General features: G+C 48.3%; 1 protein-coding gene across 2 annotated transcripts in view; it reads left to right on the top strand.

Moving 5' to 3' along the window:
* The first annotated feature begins 14,675 nt into the window (after positions 1 to 14,675).
* Positions 14,676 to 22,721, top strand: part of PTER (phosphotriesterase related) — a 414,219-nt gene continuing 406,173 nt past the window's right edge. The window contains exons 1-2 of one of the 2 annotated variants that reach the window (XM_063921498.1): positions 14,676 to 14,790; positions 15,128 to 15,229. The gene's annotated coding sequence lies outside the window, so the exon portion shown is untranslated. Of the gene's footprint in view, positions 14,791 to 15,100; positions 15,230 to 22,721 lie in introns of both variants that reach the window. The other variant, XM_063921499.1, reaches the window with a different exon arrangement.

Here is a 22,721-nt window from a genome sequence, read left to right as displayed (position 1 = left end):
AGATACCCGGATCGTGACACCTTGTTCTTGATCCGTACCTCTGAACTTTGTTGTTTAGACGAGACGCCATAAGGTCTATCTCCGGTAGACCCCATCTGTTCACCAGTGTCTGAAACACTTCTGGGTGTAGTGCCCATTCGGTTTCCTGAATGGTGTGCCGACTGAGAAAATCCGCTTCCCAATTTAGTACACCCGGGACAAATACTGCTGACAATGCTGGGAGATGGAGTTCTGCCCACTTTAGAATGGGAGTTACTTCCTCCATCAGACTCTTGCTGTGAGTCCCTCCTTGATGATTTAGGTATGCTACTGCCGTCGCATTGTCTGAGCGGATCTGGACTGGTCTTCCTTGTAGATTGTCCTTTGCCTGAACTAGGGCCAAGTAAATGGCTCTTATTTCTAACAGATTTATCGGCAGGCGACTTTCCCTTGCGGTCCATTTTCCCTGGAACCATAGGCTTCCGAGTACCGCCCCCCAGCCTTGCAGGCTGGCATCTGTCGTCAGGACTTGCCACTCTTTTATCCAAAAGGGTCTCCCCTTGTTTAAATGGTCTGTCTGTAGCCACCATGCTAGAGACCTTTTTACATTTACTGGAATCTTTATCATCTGCTTCTTTATTGTTTGATGATTTCCGTTCCATTTTGTCAAAATGAGATGCTGCAATGGTCTGGAGTGGAATTGCGCATATTCCACCATGTCGAACGTTGATACCATCAGACCCAACAGTCGCATTGCTGCATGGACTGACATTGTCTGGGCTTGCAACGCTTCCTGAGCCATGACCTGCACCTTGACTATTTTCTTCTCTGGTAAGAGAACTCTCTGTAGGTCTGAATCCAATATGGCTCCCAAATGAACCATCCGCTGTGATGGATTCAGGGACGACTTCTCCCAATTTATGAGCCACCCGTGTCTCTGTAAACAAACTATCGTCTGTTGGAGATGGCTCAACAGTAAATCTTGCGACTGTGCTAAGATTAATAGGTCGTCTAGGTATGGGAATATCCTTATCCCTTGTTTGCGCAGACAAGCTGCCATAACCACCATGATCTTGGTAAACACCCTGGGTGCTGTAGCTAGCCCGAAGGGCAGAGCTTGGAACTGGAAGTGTTCCTTGAGGATGGCAAACCTGAGGTAACACTGATGTGATAGTGCTATAGGCACATGTAGGTAAGCATCCCGCACATCCAGAGATACCATATAGTCTCCCGGTTCCATAGCCAACATTATGGAGCGTAACGTCTCCATGTGGAACTTCGGGATCCATATGTAATTGTTCAACATCTTCAGATTTAGAATTGGTCGATATGACCCATTTGGTTTCTGGATTAGAAACAGATTGGAGTAATACCCCTGTCCCTTTTGTGATGGAGGAACTGGGACAATCACACCTGACTGCAGTAATTTTTGGACTGCTTCTTGCAGGGCATTGGCCTTCGACTCTATACGAGACGGGCTGGTGCAAAAAAATCTTTGAGGAGGCTGCCTCCTGAATGGGAACCCATACCCCTGAGATTGTGCAAATTGCAGGAGTCGGCCCCCAACCCTGGAATCCTCCAGGCGGAGGCCCGTCTCTTCAGGCTGACGGCTTTTGTTCAGGTTTGGAAGCTGGCTTTTTGCTAGCCCACTGCTTCCTACCCCTGGATTTAAACTGGGGTTGTTTAGGCTCCTCTTTACCTTTCGCTTTGCTTTGCCAGCGAAATGAGCGAAATTTTAAACCCTTGGACTTAGGGTTGTAGGTAGCCGGAAATCTGACCTTCTTCGATTCAGCCTCTGACTCTAGGATATCCGATAAAGGTTTTCCAAATAATATATTACCCACGAAAGGCAATGCTTCCAATTCCTTCTTGGACTCCGCATCTGCCTTCCAGGTCCGTAGCCAGACTGCTCTGCGAGCGACTACTGCCAGGGCTGAAGCTTTAGAAGCAACAGTGCCTACATCAATGGCTGCTTCTTCTAAATACTGGGCAGATTGTCTTAAACGGCAAAGACGATCCTCTTGCTCCCTAGTAGGAGATGGGATGTCATTCTCTAGTTCCTCTATCCATTCGCCCATTGCCTTTGCTACCCAGGCCGAAGCCATAGCAGGTCTTACCACTGCACCCACAAGAGAAAAAATATTTTTCAATAGGCTCTCTACCCTCCTGTCTGTGACATCATTCAAAGAGGTAGATGACAGTGGCAAAGCAGATTTGTGCACGAGTCGCAGAACATGTGCATCTACTTTTGGAGGAACTTCTCTCTTCGAACAATCTCCAGCAGGAAATGGATAATAAGAATCCCATCTCCTAGGAATCTTATACTTTTTACCGGGCGCTGCCCAAGACTCATCCATCATTTCCGTCAACTCCTCTGACGCTGGAAATTCAGCTTTCACTGACTTTGTTCGTTTGAATACAGGTGCTTTTGCTTTTAACGCTGTCTTGGCTGGTTCTTCCAGAGAAAGCACAGCCTTTACTGCATTAATGAGTTCAGCTACATCATCTGAACTAAAGCTCTGCGACTGATCATCATACGGAGTTGAATCTATTGTTTCCGCATCATCATCCGATGTATCCTCTTGTGTAGTCTGCCATACAGACGTATCTGTCTTAGTCTTACCTACCCCTTGGTTGCTTGTAGAGGCTACTGGAACCAAACCATAGGAAGGGAGCTGCATGTATGGGTTCATAGTGTAACCTAACCCTTGAGGTGGTGCTACTGGAGCTAACCTGTCCGCTATTGAAGACAGAGTCTTTGCGAACATATTCCATGGTGGCTCTACTGGAGGTTGAACTGACTCCTGTTTTTTACTTCGCTGAAAAACGAAACAGTTTGCACACAAACCCTCATAAGTGACCAATTGAATCATATCAATTACCCCTGACTTACAAGATAAGCATGTTAGGGCTGTAGGAGTGCTTGACAAATTCTCCTCATCACTTTTGCCGCTCACAGACATTTTTTCTAGAGATGAGCGGGTTCGGTTTCTCTGAATCCGAACCCGCACGAACTTCATGTTTTTTTTCACGGGTCCGAGCGACTCGGATCTTCCCGCCTTGCTCGGTTAACCCGAGCGCGCCCGAGCGTCATCATGACGCTGTCGGATTCTCGCGAGACTCGGATTCTATATAAGGAGCCGCGCGTCGCCGCCATTTTCACACGTGCATTGAGATTGATAGGGAGAGGACGTGGCTGGCGTCCTCTCCATTTAGATTAGAAGAGAGAGAGAGAGAGAGATTGACCTGATTTACTGGAGCTTAGGAGTACTGTAGAACTGTAGAGAGTGCAGAGTTTACTAGTGACTGACCACAGTGACCACCAGACAGTGCAGTTTTATTTAATATATCCGTTCTCTGCCTGAAAAAAACGATACACAGTGACTCAGTCACATACCATATCTGTGTGCACTGCTCAGCCCAGTGTGCTGCATCATCTATGTATAAATCTGACTGTGCTCAGCTCACACATCTTATAATTGTGGGGGAGACTGGGGAGCACTGCAGTGCCAGTTATAGGTTATAGCAGGAGCCAGGAGTACATATTATTATTAAAATTAAACAGTGCACACTTTTGCTGCAGGAGTGCCACTGCCAGTGTGACTGACCAGTGACCTGACCACACTGACCACCAGTATAGTTAGTAGTATAGTATACTATATTGTGATTGCCTGAAAAAGTTAAACACTCGTATCTGACTGTGCTCAGCTCACACATCTTATAATTGTGGGGGAGACTGGGGAGCACTGCAGTGCCAGTTATAGGTTATAGCAGGAGCCAGGAGTACATATTATTATTAAAATTAAACAGTGCACACTTTTGCTGCAGGAGTGCCACTGCCAGTGTGACTGACCAGTGACCTGACCACACTGACCACCAGTATAGTTAGTAGTATAGTATACTATATTGTGATTGCCTGAAAAAGTTAAACACTCGTCGTGTGACTTCACTTGTGTGGTGTTTTTTTTTTTATTCTATAAAAAAACTCATTCTGCTGACAGACAGTGTCCAGCAGGTCCGTCATTATATAATATATACCTGTCCGGCTGCAGTAGTGATATATATATATTTTTTATATCATTATTTATCATCCAGTCGCAGCAGACACAGTACGGTAGTTCACGGCTGTAGCTACCTCTGTGTCGGCACTCGGCAGTCCGTCCATAATTGTATACCACCTACCCGTGGTTTTTTTTTCTTTCTTCTTTATACATACATACTACTACTACTACATCTCTTTATCAACCAGTCTATATTAGCAGCAGACACAGTACAGTACGGTAGTCCACGGCTGTAGCTACCTCTGTGTCGGCACTGGGCAGTCCGTCCATAATTGTATACCACCTACCCGTGGTTTTTTTTTCTTTCTTCTTTATACATACATACTACTACTACATCTCTTTATCAACCAGTCTATATTAGCAGCAGACACAGTACAGTATGGTAGTCCACGGCTGTAGCTACCTCTGTGTCGGCACTGGGCAGTCCGTCCATAATTGTATACCACCTACCCGTGGTTTTTTTTTCTTTCTTCTTTATACATACATACTACTACTACTACATCTCTTTATCAACCAGTCTATATTAGCAGCAGACACAGTACAGTACGGTAGTCCACGGCTGTAGCTACCTCTGTGTCGGCACTGGGCAGTCCGTCCATAATTGTATACCACCTACCCGTGGTTTTTTTTTCTTTCTTCTTTATACATACATACTACTACTACATCTCTTTATCAACCAGTCTATATTAGCAGCAGACACAGTACAGTACGGTAGTCCACGGCTGTAGCTACCTCTGTGTCGGCACTGGGCAGTCCGTCCATAATTGTATACCACCTACCCGTGGTTTTTTTTTCTTTCTTCTTTATACATACATACTACTACTACATCTCTTTATCAACCAGTCTATATTAGCAGCAGACACAGTACAGTACGGTAGTCCACGGCTGTAGCTACCTCTGTGTCGGCACTCGGCATTCCGTCCATAATTGTATACCACCTACCCGTGGTTTTTTTTTCTTTCTTCTTTATACATACATACTACTACTACATCTCTTTATCAACCAGTCTATATTAGCAGCAGACACAGTACAGTACGGTAGTCCACGGCTGTAGCTACCTCTGTGTCGGCACTGGGCAGTCCGTCCATAATTGTATACCACCTACCCGTGGTTTTTTTTTCTTTCTTCTTTATACATACATACTACTACTACATCTCTTTATCAACCAGTCTATATTAGCAGCAGACACAGTACAGTACGGTAGTCCACGGCTGTAGCTACCTCTGTGTCGGCACTCGGCAGTCCATCCATAATTGTATACTAGTATCCATCCATCTCCATTGTTTACCTGAGGTGCCTTTTAGTTGTGCCTATTAAAATATGGAGAACAAAAATGTTGAGGTTCCAAAATTAGGGAAAGATCAAGATCCACTTCCACCTCGTGCTGAAGCTGCTGCCACTAGTCATGGCCGAGACGATGAAATGCCAGCAACGTCGTCTGCCAAGGCCGATGCCCAATGTCATAGTACAGAGCATGTCAAATCCAAAACACCAAATATCAGTAAAAAAAGGACTCCAAAACCTAAAATAAAATTGTCGGAGGAGAAGCGTAAACTTGCCAATATGCCATTTACCACACGGAGTGGCAAGGAACGGCTGAGGCCCTGGCCTATGTTCATGGCTAGTGGTTCAGCTTCACATGAGGATGGAGGCACTCAGCCTCTCGCTAGAAAAATGAAAAGACTCAAGCTGGCAAAAGCAGTAGCACCGCAAAGAACTGTGCGTTCTTCGAAATCCCAAATCTACAAGGAGAGTCCAATTGTGTCGGTTGCGATGCCTGACCTTCCCAACACTGGACGTGAAGAGCATGCGCCTTCCACCATTTGCACGCCCCCTGCAAGTGCTGGAAGGAGCACCCGCAGTCCAGTTCCTGATAGTCAGATTGAAGATGTCAGTGTTGAAGTACACCAGGATGAGGAGGATATGGGTGTTGCTGGCGCTGGGGAGGAAATTGACCAGGAGGATTCTGATGGTGAGGTGGTTTGTTTAAGTCAGGCACCCGGGGAGACACCTGTTGTCCGTGGGAGGAATAGGGCCGTTGACATGCCTGGTGAAAATACCAAAAAAATCAGCTCTTCGGTGTGGAAGTATTTCACCAGAAATGCGGACAACAGGTGTCAAGCCGTGTGTTCCCTTTGTCAAGCTGTAATAAGTAGGGGTAAGGACGTTAACCACCTCGGAACATCCTCCCTTATACGTCACCTGCAGCGCATTCATAATAAGTCAGTGACAAGTTCAAAAACTTGGGCCGACAGCGGAAGCAGTCCACTGACCAGTAAATCCCTTCCTCTTGTAACCAAGCTCACGCAAACCACCCCACCAACTCCCTCAGTGTCAATTTCCTCCTTCCCCAGGAATGCCAATAGTCCTGCAGGCCATGTCACTGGCAATTCTGACGAGTCCTCTCCTGCCTGGGATTCCTCCGATGCATCCTTGCGTGTAACGCCTACTGCTGCTGGCGCTGCTGTTGTTGCTGCTGGGAGTCGATGGTCATCCCAGAGGGGAAGTCGTAAGCCCACTTGTACTACTTCCAGTAAGCAATTGACTGTCCAACAGTCCTTTGCGAGGAAGATGAAATATCACAGCAGTCATCCTGTTGCAAAGCGGATAACTGAGTCCTTGACAACTATGTTGGTGTTAGACGTGCGTCCGGTATCCGCCGTTAGTTCACAGGGAACTAGACAATTTATTGAGGCAGTGTGCCCCCGTTACCAAATACCATCTAGGTTCCACTTCTGTAGGCAGACGATACCGAGAATGTACACGGACGTCAGAAAAAGACTCACCAGTGTCCTAAAAAATGCAGTTGTACCCAATGTCCACTTAACCACGGACATGTGGACAAGTGGAGCAGGGCAGGGTCAGGACTATATGACTGTGACAGCCCACTGGGTAGATGTATGGACTCCCGCCGCAAGAACAGCAGCGGCGGCACCAGTAGCAGCATCTCGCAAACGCCAACTCTTTCCTAGGCAGGCTACGCTTTGTATCACCGCTTTCCAGAATACGCACACAGCTAAAAACCTCTTACGGCAACTGAGGAAGATCATCGCAGAATGGCTTACCCCAATTGGACTCTCCTGTGGATTTGTGGCATCGGACAACGCCAGCAATATTGTGTGTGCATTAAATATGGGCAAATTCCAGCACGTCCCATGTTTTGCACATACCTTGAATTTGGTGGTGCAGAATTTTTTAAAAAACGACAGGGGCGTGCAAGAGATGCTGTCGGTGGCCAGAAGAATTGCGGGACACTTTCGGCGTACAGGCACCACGTACAGAAGACTGGAGCACCACCAAAAACTACTGAACCTGCCCTGCCATCATCTGAAGTGGTAACGAGGTGGAATTCAACCCTCTATATGCTTCAGAGGTTGGAGGAGCAGCAAAAGGCCATTCAAGCCTATACAATTGAGCACGATATAGGAGGTGGAATGCACCTGTCTCAAGTGCAGTGGAGAATGATTTCAACGTTGTGCAAGGTTCTGATGCCCTTTGAACTTGCCACACGTGAAGTCAGTTCAGACACTGCCAGCCTGAGTCAGGTCATTCCCCTCATCAGGCTTTTGCAGAAGAAGCTGGAGGCATTGAAGAAGGAGCTAAAAGGGAGCGATTCCGCTAGGCATGTGGGACTTGTGGATGCAGCCCTTAATTCGCTTAACAAGGATTCACGGGTGGTCAATCTGTTGAAATCAGAGCACTACATTTTGGCCACCGTGCTCGATCCTAGATTTAAAACCTACCTTGGATCTCTCTTTCCGGCAGACACAAGTCTGCTGGGGTGCAAAGACCTGCTGGTGACAAAATTGTCAAGTCAAGCGGAACGCGACCTGTCAACATCTCCTCCTTCACATTCTCCCGCAACTGGGGGTGCGAGGAAAAGGCTCAGAATTCCGAGCCCACCCGCTGGCGGTGATGCAGGGCAGTCTGGAGCGACTGCTGATGCTGACATCTGGTCCGGACTGAAGGACCTGACAACGATTACGGACATGTCGTCTACTGTCACTGCATATGATTCTCTCAACATTGAAAGAATGGTGGAGGATTATATGAGTGACCGCATCCAAGTAGGCACGTCAGACAGTCCGTACTTATACTGGCAGGAAAAAGAGGCAATTTGGAGGCCCTTGCACAAACTGGCTTTATTCTACCTAAGTTGCCCTCCCACAAGTGTGTACTCCGAAAGAGTGTTTAGTGCCGCCGCTCACCTTGTCAGCAATCGGCGTACGAGGTTACATCCAGAAAATGTGGAGAAGATGATGTTCATTAAAATGAATTATAATCAATTCCTCCGCGGAGACATTGACCAGCAGCAATTGCCTCCACAAAGTACACAGGGAGCTGAGATGGTGGATTCCAGTGGGGACGAATTGATAATCTGTGAGGAGGGGGATGTACACGGTGATATATCGGAGGATGATGATGAGGTGGACATCTTGCCTCTGTAGAGCCAGTTTGTGCAAGGAGAGATTAATTGCTTCTTTTTTGGTGGGGGTCCAAACCAACCCGTCATATCAGTCACAGTCGTGTGGCAGACCCTGTCACTGAAATGATGGGTTGGTTAAAGTGTGCATGTCCTGTTTATACAACATAAGGGTGGGTGGGAGGGCCCAAGGACAATTCCATCTTGCACCTCTTTTTTCTTTTATTTTTCTTTGCGTCATGTGCTGTTTGGGGAGGGTTTTTTGGAAGGGACATCCTGCGTGACACTGCAGTGCCACTCCTAGATGGGCCCGGTGTTTGTGTCGGCCACTAGGGTCGCTAATCTTACTCACACAGCTACCTCATTGCGCCTCTTTTTTTCTTTGCGTCATGTGCTGTTTGGGGAGGGTTTTTTGGAAGGGACATCCTGCGTGACACTGCAGTGCCACTCCTAGATGGGCCAGGTGTTTGTGTCGGGCACTTGGGTCGCTGAGCTTAGTCACACAGCTACCTCATTGCACCTCTTTTTTTCTTTGCGTCATGTGCTGTTTGGGGAGTGTTTTTTGGAAGGGCCATCCTGCGTGACACTGCAGTGCCACTCCTAGATGGGCCAGGTGTTTGTGTCGGCCACTAGGGTCGCTTAGCTTAGTCATCCAGCGACCTCGGTGCAAATTTTAGGACTAAAAATAATATTGTGAGGTGTGAGGTATTCAGAATAGACTGAAAATGAGTGGAAATTATGGTTTTTGAGGTTAATAATAATATGGGATCAAAATGACCCCCAAATTCTATGATTTAAGCTGTTTTTTAGGGTTTTTTGAAAAAAACACCCGAATCCAAAACACACCCGAATCCGACAAAAAAAATTCGGTGAGGTTTTGCCAAAACGCGTTCGAACCCAAAACACGGCCGCGGAACCGAACCCAAAACCAAAACACAAAACCCGAAAAATTTCAGGCGCTCATCTCTAATTTTTTCTGATATTGACTACACAATTTTGTGACTGAACCACACCCTATAATCAGTATATAGAGGTGAAATCAATCTGACCACAGTGCACCTGATTTGAGGGTCAGAACAGGACTGACATTACACAGAAAAGTCAGCACACATACTAGCAGTCAGTCACATGTTAAAGCATTAGACATTGTCATATGAGAATACAACCTCCATAATAACTTATACATAAGTAGGAAAATTGCACTTCTGTTTAACTGGTTCTTTTTCAACATAACATGCAGAAAACACAGTAATATACAGGTCTCATATGCAATAGGTACTAAAAATTAACAGTGCACACTAAGAAGTAGAAGGAATTTTTAGTACTGTATACCCTGCCTCCAGGGAGCGGGATACAGGGAGACTCACCACACTTCCATATCCAAGCAAAGACGCTCGAAAGACGCTGAGTGGATTCAGACGCTACTGGTGTACACTGCCGCTCTTGGTACACAACCGCAGCGTCTAAGCTGCGACCGAGTACCCTCGTGGTAGCGTCTGAGCCGGAAGTGAGGTCATTCAGTTCATGAAACGAGAGACCCACGGGAACTGGCCATGAACTCGGAGGAGGGACGGTCAGGAGAGCGTCTGAAACCCCCTGTTGACTTAAACTCCCAGGATCGCGGCCTCACCTAGTCCTGGCGCCTATGATCCCCGGAGCGTAGCGCTGTCACACTCGAGATGTTCGGCGCATCAACACGCTGTTTGTAGTCTCCACCAAATCAGCGTAGCTGTGTCCTGACCCCTCTAGTAAGAGGAAGTCCATATACTCACTGTCTCCCCATGCTCCGGCCACAGCCTGGTAACGTCTGCTGGACCTGCTAGAACATCCGACACAGACGCCCGTCGAGACAGCACTGTACCGCGAAGGTAAGCGTTGTTGCGACCCGGTGGGGAGTTGTTGGAGCGACTCTTTCTAATACACGTTTAAGACGCTGTTAAGAGAAGTCGCTCAAACCAAAACAGTAAGTCTATAAAAATAAAGTAATGAAAACTTGAGGCTGCTTTCACAGCAGCCCTGTGACCATGCGGCTTCCTGCTGCACCAAGCAAAAAACTGATCTGACTGAGTCAGTGGGCGGGACTATATAGTGGAGGCTCCAATGCATCCTGGGAGGCCAGAAAGCTCGTGACCGTGTTGGTGCCATTTTCGCTGTCGCTCGACAATATCCCAATGTTATCCTGTGGATAATCCTGTGGACCCAGCCAGAGAAAATAAGATTTTAAACCTACCGGTAAATCTTTTTCTCCTAGTCCGTAGAGGATACTGGGCGCCCGTCCCAGTGCGGATTAAATCTGTAAGACTTGTATATAGTTGTTGCTTACATAAGGGTTATGTTACAGTTGGAATCGGTCTTTGACTGATACTGTTTTTTGTTCATACTGTTAACTGGTTGCGTATATTCCAGGTTATATGGTATGATTGGTGTGGGCTGGTATGAATCTTGCCCTTAGATTAACAAAATCCTTTCCTCATATTGTCCATCTCCTCTGGGCACAGTTCTCTAACTGAGGTCTGGATGAGAGGCATAGAGGGAGGAGCCAGTGCACACCCATACTAAAAGTTCTTTATAGTGCCCATGTCTCCTGCGGAGCCCGTCTATACCCCATGGTCCTTACGGAGTCCCCAGCATCCTTTACGGACTAGGAGAAAAAGATTTACCGGTAGGTTTAAAATCTTATTTTTACACATTACGGCAGACCGCGTCCCCTTTTTACACATTAAGGCAGACAGCGCCTCCTTTTTACACATTACGGCAGACAGCGTCCCCTTTTTACACATTACGGCAGCCAGCGTCCACTTTTTACACATTACGGCGGACAGTATGCCCTTTTTTACACATTACGGCAGACAGCGTCCCCTTTTTACACATTACGGCAGACAGCGTCCCATTTTTTACACATTACGGCAGACAGCGTCCCCTTTTTACACATTACGGCAGACAGCGTCCCCTTTTTACACATTACGGCAGACAGCATCCTCCTTTTTACACATTATGGCGGATAGCGTGCCCTTTTTACACATTACGGCAGACAGTGTCCCCTTTTTACACATTACGGCAGACAGCGTCCACTTTTTACACATTACGGCAGACAGCATCCCCTTTTTTACACATTACGGCAGACAGAGTCCCCTTTTTGCACATTACAGCAGACAGCGTGCCCTTTTTACACATTACGGCAGACAGCGCCTCCTTTTTACACATTACGGCGGACAGCGTGCCCTTTTTACACATTACGGCAGACATTGTCCCCCTTTTTACACATTACGGCAGGTAGAGTCGCGCGAGAGAGTGATATGGTTGGGAGAAAGAAAGTAAGTAGTGGGAAGGAGACAGAGAGAGGGGGTGGGAGAGAGAGGGGGAGAGACAAACAGAGTGTATGTGCGTGTTTGTTTTTACCTTGCAGGGAGCCCTGCTTGTCAATGAGGGACCACGGAACCCAGTCATCCAGGTGTGGAAGAGAAGGAGGTGGCGGGGCCAAGCTGCCTGGGAAGGAGGGAGTGCTGCAGATCTCAACTTGCAGCCGGAGACATACAGCCGCAGCGCTACCCACTGTAATGGATGCAGCCGGAGGTGGATGAGTGAGGTGGGAGGGGGCGGAGAACGCGGGCACACAGCCGCAGCGCTGCCGGCAGCCGGAGGTGGATGAGTGAGCCGGGAGGGAGCGGAGACTTTAAGGTAATGTATGTAGTGGTGTGCTGAGCAGGGACGGAGCTGAGCGCACTGCTACATACATTACCGTACATTATGTATGATACTATAGATGCGGCTGCTCTGGAGGGGGTTGATCACAGGGGGAGGATGTGGGCATGAAGAGACCGCTACCTACTCTTTGCTGAAGCCTCTTCTGTCCTCCTCCTCTGTCCCGATTCCCGGACACACGTCAAGTCCATGCCGCAGCCTGACATGGGTCAGTCGTTGGCTCACTCACCCCCACCGTCATTGGCCAGGGATCTTTGTTGGAGGCGGAGCTCAAGGTGCCACACAACAGTAGGAGGCTGTCTTGGTGACGGGTAAGAGGGGGCGGCTTTGATTTATTATAAAAAATAAAATAAATCTGCCACTGGCGTTGCTTAGAGCGGACAGCGCTGCTGCAGGTGTACTGCGGCCATTCGGGGGTCAGAGTGCAGGATGCGCTCTCAGCTAAAGTGCGCTGTGTGCAAAGCACACTTCACCCACATGTAGTTACGGCCCTGCTAGTTCGTACTACACAACCCAGGTATAGGCTACAGACAGGAGCGGTTCTTGGTGGGGGCAAGCAGTAAATAATGGCAAACTGCTCTAATCAAGCTGGTAACATTCCTCAGGCGCTGCGGGAGGGGGTTACTCTAGACAAGAAAAACAAAGGGATTTTACCCATGCACTCTGCTGGCTGTTAGTAAGAAGAACTATATACTATGTAATAATAGAAAATTTAGAGCTCTTCGTTACATATGTTTTGCAAAAGATATGATAAGCCTCCAGGCCACTTCACGGCTGGTCTATTACTGGAGGTCCCTAACTAAGCAGGACCCCACAAAGTCGGCTCAGGCCCGACCATCTCAGGGCAGCACACCATTGAGATACTATAGTGTTAATATGTGTTAATAAGAAAGAAGCAGAAGCTATGTGTTAAAAAGTGATACAAAGTAAGGGTGTTAATAAAATACTCTAAAGAGTAATATTAGTGGAAAAATAGGGAGTGTTACACAAGTGCTAAATAAAAATAATGGCGCGCTACCCCAAGGTAGCCCAGTCACACCAGACCTGGGGGGTACCACTCCCCAAACTCACATACAGCATAATAATAATAATAATTACATCCACTATGGGTCATATAATTGCTTAATGTACGGCCACATGATAATGGCACATACAAAACATATCCAGATTGAGAGCTAGGTTACCTGGAGGCACCCCTGTATCCTCCAAATGGCACTACAGGACCCAGCATGCCCTCCTAATGCTGGCTCCATCTATGCCTCACTGAACTGCAATAAATAATGGCAAACTGCTCTAATCAAGCTGGTAACATTCCTCAGGTGCTGCGGGAGGGGGTTACTCTAGACAAGAAAAACAAAGGGATTTTACCCACGCACTCTGCTGGCTGTTAGTAAGAAGAACTATAGAAAATTTAGAGCTCTTCGTTACATATGTACGCTGCGGCCTGGGGGCACGGCCGCAGTCACCCCGCAGGCACCGCCGCCTACCCGCACCCCACTCCCCAGCTGCAGCAGATGCTGTGGGCTGTGTGGGCGTCCACTGCAGCCGGCTCCAGTGACAGACACTAGAGGTCATTATTGACCTCTAGTGTCTGTGCGGCGCTGCTATGGGAGAGACATCATAACGTCTCTCCCATAGAGAGGAGCCGCGGGAGGCCAGATGGAGCAGCAGCAGCAGCGGTCGGAAAGCAGGAGTGGGGCAGTGGTAAGTATTGGTTTGTTTTATTTTTGTATGTGTTTGTAAGTGGCTACTAAGGGGCACAGCGACAGGGGGCACAACTACTGGGGGCAAAGCAACAGGGAGCACAGCAACAGAGGGTACAACTACTGGGGCAAAGCAACAGGGGGCACAACTACTGGGGCAAATCTACTTGGGGCATGGCTACAGGGGCCACAACTACTGGGGGCAGAGCAACAGGGGGCACAGCAACAGAGGGCACAACTACTGGGGGCATAGCTATAGGGGGCACAACTACTGGGGCAAATCTACTGGCGGTATAGCTACAGGGGGAAAATCTACTGGGGACAAATCAACTGGGGGGGCACAACTACTTGGGGCAAATCTGGGGGCACAGCTACTGGGGGCAGGGCCGGATTAACAATGGGGCGGATGGAGCTGCAGCTCCAGGCCCCCCATTGTAAATAGGCCCACACGACCCCAACCCAAAGGCCTATCTGTAACTGCCGTTTCTCCCCCGAATACACCTGACATTATCATGCCCCCCTCCCACCCGTCCGAATCCCCGTCCCCACGATCGTCTGCTAACAGTTGGATAAATCCCCAGTGAGCTCCCAGTTCCCGGCTCTAACCCCGCCCACTATCATCGGGGGGCGTGGCCAAGGCAGGGTCGGCTGATGACTGTCAGAGTGAAGCTGTATACAGCAGTCACTACTTCAGCAGCTGCTGCTGTGCTGCGTACAGTGGACTGGCGGCTGGCCTGCTAATGTAACGCTGAGGAACTCCCCAGCAGTGTCTGCTGTGCTCCGATTGGCAGAGTGACACATCACTCAGTCACTCAGCCAATCGGAGCACAGACAACCCCACACCCTTCCCAGACAGGAGGCTTGCTAGTCTGACTCTGCATGAAATTGCAGGCTGAAGCTCAACACTAACACGGCACAAATGGTAAGTGTAGTGTCAGTGTGTCACACACTGTGTACTGTATGTGTATAGCACTGTACAGACTAATCACTGTAATAAGCGAGGCCCCTCCCACTCTTCTCCCCAGAGCTTACATGTTCCTTATAGCCTTATCCCCTGGATGTAGCAGCCCCTTATGTAACCCCCTCCCTCCTGGCTGCCTTTTCTACAGTATGTATTGCTATATATAATATGTATATACTGTGTGTATATTCTATGTACGTGTATACCATGTGTTTGTGTGCTATATGTGTAAATATATATATATATATATATATATATATAAACAAATCAGCCTGTTTATATGTTTTTATTCATTGAGCAACACGTGGGAGGGCACCCAGGCAATATTGGAGAGCTGTGGAATTGAGTGCCAGGTCCGTTGAAGGTTCCGGTACCTGAAGGTGAAAGAGTGCGGCGCCTGGTAAGTGGTGAACCTACACCTGCACGGCAGCAGGCATTACATGCACCGCCACCCTCTTACATGTAAATATATATATATATACAAATCAGCCTGTTTATATGTTTTTATTCATTGAGCAACACGTGGGAGGGCACCAAGGCAATATTGGAGAGCTGTGGAATTGAGTGCCGACACACTTTCATGCTTAACTATATTTAACATAGAGATGGAGCCACGCTAATCGTGGCTCCGTCTGCGCCCAGGCGCGTCCGTGATGCGCACGCACCCCATTCACAAGAATGGGATCGTCTCTGTTCACTCCCGGCGGGGCTAGGCGGCCGGATCGCCTAGTCCCGCCGGGAGTGCACCTATACGATAGAGCCACACTAGATGAGAGCAGCTCCATGTGCATGCAGATATATATATACACATACTCTATATATGTACAGGGTGGTATTCAGTTTGCCGGCTGTTGGGATCCTGGCGCACAGTATACCGACACCCGGCATACCGACAACTTGTCTCCCTCTTGGGGATTCACGACCCCCCTGGAGGGAGAATAAATAGCGTGACACGCGTAGCGAGCGCAGCGAGCCCGCAAGGTGCTCATTTGCTCTCGCCCAGCTGTCAGTATGCCGGCCGTCAGGATCCCGGTGCCGGTATGCTGGCCGCCGGGAGCCTGGCTGCCGGCATACTATACTACACCCTATGTACACTGTATCTGCAGGCACACTATGTACACTATATATAGTCTTTTTATAGGTATATAGGCCCTCATTCCGAGTTGTTCGCTCGGTAAAAATCTTCGCATCGCAGCGATTTTCCGCTTAATGCGCATGCGCAATGTTCGCACTGCGACTGCGCCAAGTAAATTTGCTATGCAGTTAGGAATTTTACTCACGGCTTTTTCATTGTTCTGGCGATCGTAATGTGATTGACAGGAAATGGGTGTTACTGGGCGGAAACAGGCCGTTTTATGGGCGTGTGGGAAAAAACGCTACAGTTTCCGGAAAAAACGCAGGAGTGGCCGGAGAAACGGAGGAGTGTCTGGGCGAACGCTGGGTGTGTTTGTGACGTCAAACCAGGAACGACAAGCAGTGAAATGATCGCAGATGCCGAGTAAGTCTGGAGCTACTCAGAAACTGCTACGAGGTGTGTAATCGCAATATTGCGAATACATCGTTCGCAATTTTAAGATGCTAAGATTCACTCCCAGTAGGCGGCGGCTTAGCATGAGCAAATCTGCTAAAATCCGCTTGCGAGCGAACAACTCGGAATGACCCCCATATACTATATGTGTGTATGCATACTGTACTATGTATATGTATTTTGTATTGGTATTTATGCTATGTAAATGTAAACATGCATTCTATGTATACTGTAGATAATGTTTATGTACGCTGCAAACATATGCTGGGTGTGATACATTTTACCGGCGTTTGGGATGCCGGCAGTCATAAAACTGACAGCGACATCCCGATGGAGAAGACGTCGACAGGGGTTCGGTAACTATACTTGCCTTCCCCACCAACCCCCCTAACCCTCCCTCCCCGCAGCCTAACCCTAACCCTCCCCAGTGGTGCGTAAACCTAACCCCCCCTTCTCACAGCCCCCCTGCAGCCTAACCCTCCCCGGTGGCTCCTAAACCTAGCCCCTCCCTCCATGACCTAACCCTAAGAGTCCCCAGCATACTTACGATCTTGATTCCAGCGTCAGTATTTCAAGTCATGATGGAGTTCCGGCCGCATGTCGGGATTCTGGCACCAGGATTTGGAGTGACAGCATCCTGACCACCAGCATGCTGAACGTATCCCCATATACTACTATGTATACCGGAGGCAGTCAATTGACCGCCTGTCTGGATCCCAGCGGTCAAGGTACCGTCGCTGGAATCCCGACACCAGCTGAAATACTGGCGGTAGGATTCCCGTCCGCCGGCTGGTTACCCCTCTTGGGTGGTGGTCCCCGCCACCACCCGGAGGGGAGCAGAACCCTGTGGCGACCAGAGGTCGCCACCGGGCCCGAAGCGTGGTGAGCAGACACACTGCACTCGCCGTCGGGATCCCGGCTGTTGGGCTCCCAGCGTTGGTCTTCTGACCGCCGGGATCTCGTACTGATCCGATGTATACATATGCATAATGTATAGGTATATATATATATATATATATGTACACTGTATATCGGGTAGGCAATGTTCAGCACTCCAGCTACAGTTTAACTGTACATCCCAGTATGCATTGCCACAGATTTGCTGTTAGGGCAAACTATAACTGTTAAAGGACATGCTGAGATATTTAATTCCACAGCACCTGGAGGGCTGGACATTGCCAATCCCTGCTGTATATATACTGTACATGTATACTGTGGGGTTGTGGCTGCGTGACCGGCTGCCGGGATCCCAGTGACTGCATCCCATACCATGTATATGCACATATACTATACATATGGATACTGTATATGTACACTGGAGGAGATTTAAATTGTTTTGCACACCCATTCTCCCATCTAAAATGATGGGAGATCGCGGGGCGCAATTCAATAGTTTTATTTTTAATTCACTAATCTCGCCCAGACAGGCCAGGTTTAGACACATAAAATTGCTAAACCCACCCAAAATGCTGGACGTGACATGAAAGGTGCTGTTTGCACGCTGAAATGGGTCACTTTTCACACACTTCAGCTTGCCACACTGCCGGCTACGAGCTGAAATGTATCTTCCCGCGGCTCAGCGTGCCCAAATGGAGCAACAATTGAATTCCCCCCTTAATCTAGGTATGTTAACTATGTTTATGTACACCATGTATATGTATACTATCTATGTACACTATCTATCTCTAGCTTAGGGGTCAGTCCTACTGCGGGCTAACGGTGCAAGTTGCCTGTTGTAGTGGTGTGGAGACGGCAGTAATGGCACTGCATCTTGCACCATTCATGGCACACTCCCACCCCGAATTTTAACAATTTTGCACGCAGACCCAAAACGCTGCTTACAAAATTGTACAAGTCGCAGCAGGCATAAAGTACTAATTTGCGGGAATGAGAATATCACTTGCAATTGTATTCTTCCCGTTATGTGTAAACTATGGGAGGGATGTAAGGTCGTCCGAGTTCGCTGGATGTGCAGGTTGCCGGCCAAAGTTGAATGTTTTTTTAAAGGGGCATTCATTTACAAGGCAAAACCATGCCTTAGTGATTGCCCCTTCAGAAAAACGTCCGAGTTTGGCCGGCAACCTGCACGTCCAGCAAACTCGGACAGCATTACATACTGCCTCGTGTATTATTGCTAATCTATTAAAAGGGGCACCGATTATTGATATTTTTTTAAGGGGGAACAGATTAATGATATTTTAGTAAAAGGGGCATGGATTAATGTTAATCTAATTTAAGGGGCACAGATTATTTATATTATAATGTGGGTTGACCACACCCCTCCTATTGATGGCCACACTTACCTAAGGCTGGTTATGTCCCTTCAGTGGGCCCCTGCCATTGCATTCCTCTGTGGGCCCTTGATGCCCCAGTCTGACACTGACCTCAGTGGACGACCCTGGAGCAGCCCTGGGCAACCCAATCTGCCATCTGAGAATTTAGATATCTTCCCAGGAAAGGAATTCCTGAGCTCTTGCAAAGACCACCTGCTGCTGGCAGAGTGGGTAAGAGCCCAATTATCAGAGGTGCTTCAGTTTCCCTAGTCATTTGTCCGGGGACCCTCTAACATGATGGTCTGAGTTAAACCACTACACGTAGCTGTGCACAGGCAGCCTATGGCACTTATCAGGGTGATCTATAGGAGCTTTGTATTGTCCCTCCATTTATTTCACCCCCATACCTTGTCCCTGCTTCCAGCTACCGTCACCCCTAGATCATGTCCCTGCATCCCGGTACCATCACCCCTGCACCCTGTCCCTACGTCCTGATAGACTCACCTCTACTCCCTGTACCTGCATCCAGGTACCGTCACCCATACACCCTGTCCCTGCATCTAAATACAGTCATCCCTACACCCTGTTCCTGCATCCAGATACCATAACTCCTACACCTTGTCCCTCCATCCAGGTACCATTACCCCTGCAATCTGTCGCTGTATCCTGATACCCTCACCCTTACATCCTCTCCCTGCATCCCAATAACCTCACCCCTACACCCTGTCCCTGCATCCCAGTACTCCCTGTTCCTGCATCCAGGTACCCTCACCCCTACACCCTGACCCTGCATCCCAGTACCCACACCCTGTTCCTACATCCAGGTACCCTCACCTTGTTCCTACATCCAGGTACCCTCACCCCTACACCCTGTCCCTGCATCCCAGTACCCACACCCTGTTCCTACATCCAGGTACCCTCACCCCTACACCCTGACCCTGCATCCCAGTACACACACCCTGTTCCTACATCCAGGTACCCACACCTTGTTCCTACATCCAGGTACCCTCACCCCTACACCCTGTCCTTGCATCCCAGTACCCACACCCCTACACCCTGACCCTGCATCCCAGTACCCTCACCTCTACACCCTGTCCCTGCATCCCAGTACCCACACCCCTACACCCTGACCCTGCATCCCAGTACCCACACCCTGTTCCTACATCCAGGTACCCACACCTTGTTCCTACATCCAGGTACCCTCACCCCTACACCCTGTCCCTGCATCCCAGTACCCACACCCTGTTCCTACATCCAGGTACCCTCACCCCTACACCCTGTCCCTACATCTAAATACAGTCACCCCTACACCCTGTCCCTCCATCCAGGTACCATTAACCCTGCAATCTGTCGCTGTATCCTGATACCCTCACCCTTACATCCTCTCCCTGCATCCCAATAACCTCACCCCTACACCCTGTCCCTGCATCCCAGTACCACACCCTGTTCCTGCATCCAGGTACCCTCACCCTTACACCCTGTCCCTGCATCCCAGTACTCACTCCCTGTTCCTGCATCCAGGTACCCTCACCCCTACACCCTGACCCTGCATCCCAGTACCCACACCCTGTTCCTACATCCAGGTACCCTCACCCCTACACCATGTCCCTGCATCCCAGTACCCACACCCTGTTCCTACACCCAGGTACCCTCACCCTGTCCATACATCCAGGTACCATCATCCCTACATTCTATCCTTTCATCCAGAGACTTTCACCTCTACACAGTGTCATTTCATCCAGAGACCTGCTCACATCTATAGCAACACCCAGTCTAGCAATCTCCTAGACTACCTATGCCTCAGATCTCTGTTCCTATCCTCACACTCGTCCCCTCAAAGTCATCTCCTCTCAGTTTTACCCCATGGGAGTGGTGTCCTTTGTATTTTATGGTGGTGGTTGGAGCTCTCTATATAATATGGCATTTATTGTAATGTTCTTTAGTGTGTGGAGGTCATTTGAATGCTTTGTGTATTACATGTTAGTCACTGGGATGCTCTCTAATGTGGACACTGTTACTCTATCTTTTTTATGTGGCAGTCATTGCGATGCTCTTGGTATTATATGATGTTCACTGCAATACTCTCTGTATCATATGGCGACACTGTAAAGCTTTCTGTGTCATATGGCGGTCACTGCAATGGTCTCTGTATTATATGGTGGTCACTGTGATGCTGTCTGTATCATATGGCGGTCACAGATGGATCTGTATATATGGTCACAAACTTTTTGTTGTTATATCTTCACTTAAAAAGTTGAAGGTAGGCACTAGCTATGACCTCCATGGGGATAGCGACACACACAGCACAGGCCACACCCACTTTGTAAACCACACCACACTGGTCACACCGCCGCAGCGCTTGTCACACCTCCTGGCGAGGCACACAATAGGCCCTTCATAAATTTCAGCTCCAGGCCCATGTGGACCTTAATCTGGCACTGACTGGGGGCATAACTGTGGCCACGCCCATCCCCTATGAAGCCATGCCCCTATTTTTTGCCACGCGCCTCCGGCGCGCACTAACTGTTTTGCCGCAGGGGGGGGGGGGGGGGCGCCAGTGGAAACTTTCGCACTGGGCACCACAAGACCACAAGGTGTAGAACCGGCCCTGGCTACAGATGCACTTAATGTGTTATGCCCTACCAATATCATTAGATCACACACAAAGTAATAGAAGTACTGCTTTAAACAGCATGTGAAAATGTTTTCCACCATAAAAGGCGATCTCAGTAAGGAGGAAAGTCACAATACTTTACATAACTGTTTTGATAAATAATTCCTAGGAACAAGTTGATACTGTATGCTTCAACAATTTATTAGTGTATTTTAAAAACTCAATAATAAAGCACTGAAACGTTGAGGTAGGCAGTTCCTATGAATGATGATTTATCAAGTATTGGAGTGCCACCGACCAATTGTATGTATGTATGTATGTATGTATGTATGTATGTATGTATGTATGTGTATCTGTCTGTCTATCTATCTATCTATCTATCTACATACACATATAAGTACATACATACAATTGGTTATCAATGTAAAGTTTAACTTAATATGTAGGTTAAATACATAACAAAGGGTGATGTAAATCCAAACAGACCAATAGTACAAATTTAGTTGTGAATTACAAGCAGGACAGATAAGATATAGCAGCATTCCTGTGCTGTGCCTTCACCACTAGCTCAGATGTACGCACTCTGTGTAAACAAAGAATATATGGAGTATGTTACACAAGTCACGCAACCAGATCCCCGGCTATTTCCTGCGCCAGTTTATGCAAACTCCATAGCCATCACCACCCATTTCATGAGAACATCTACGAAGCCCCGCCAATGGCGGGATTAAAGCTAGTGGAGGCCCCCCACCACTGCCACTGCTATGCCTCTTACTATGTCTCCAAACTCTTCCGTGACCGTCAGAGACATATCTTAGGTTACAAGATAATCCCTCTCTCTAATAAAGGAAGCAGGAGAGAGAGAGAAGTGAGGGAAAGACAGAGAGGGTGTCACAGAGAGAGAAAGCGAGGGGAGATAGAAAGAAAGGTGGACAGAAAGAGGGTGTCATGGAGAGAGAGGGGGTGTCACGGAGAAAGAGAGAGGGCGTGATAGATCGAAAGAATGAGATTGAGGGAGAGAAGGCAATGAGCGAGGGGGAGAGAGAAAGGGGCGTGAGAGAGAGAGAAAGGTGAGCATGGTATGGAGACAGACACTGGACCAAAACCTAAATCCTAGATAACTGCATTCCGTGATCAATCCTAAAATGCACAGATATGGGAAAAACAAGCTATTTTGTTTTATTTGTGTTACACCGGAGAGAGGGAGAGAGGGGGGGGGGGGGGGTTGTCAGAGAGAAAGAGGGTAATAGAGAGACAAAGGAGAGAGAAAGCAAGTAGGTGTCAAAGAGTGAGAGAGCAAAAGAGTGGGTGTCAGGGAGAGAGAGGAAGATAGAGAGGTAAATAGAAAAGAGAGGAAGGGTGTCAGAGAGAGAGAGAGAGAGACAGAGAGATGGGGATGTCAGGGAGAGAGAGGGGACTGAGAGAGAGAGAGTGTGTCAGATAGGGAGGGGGGAGATAGATAATAGCGCCAGGGAGC

Source organism: Pseudophryne corroboree, chromosome 5, assembly GCF_028390025.1.
Source record: "Pseudophryne corroboree isolate aPseCor3 chromosome 5, aPseCor3.hap2, whole genome shotgun sequence".
NCBI classification, from domain to species: Eukaryota; Metazoa; Chordata; class Amphibia; order Anura; family Myobatrachidae; genus Pseudophryne; species Pseudophryne corroboree.
The sequence above is the reverse complement of the archived record's forward strand: the minus strand, read 5'-3'. Positions and strand labels throughout refer to the sequence as shown.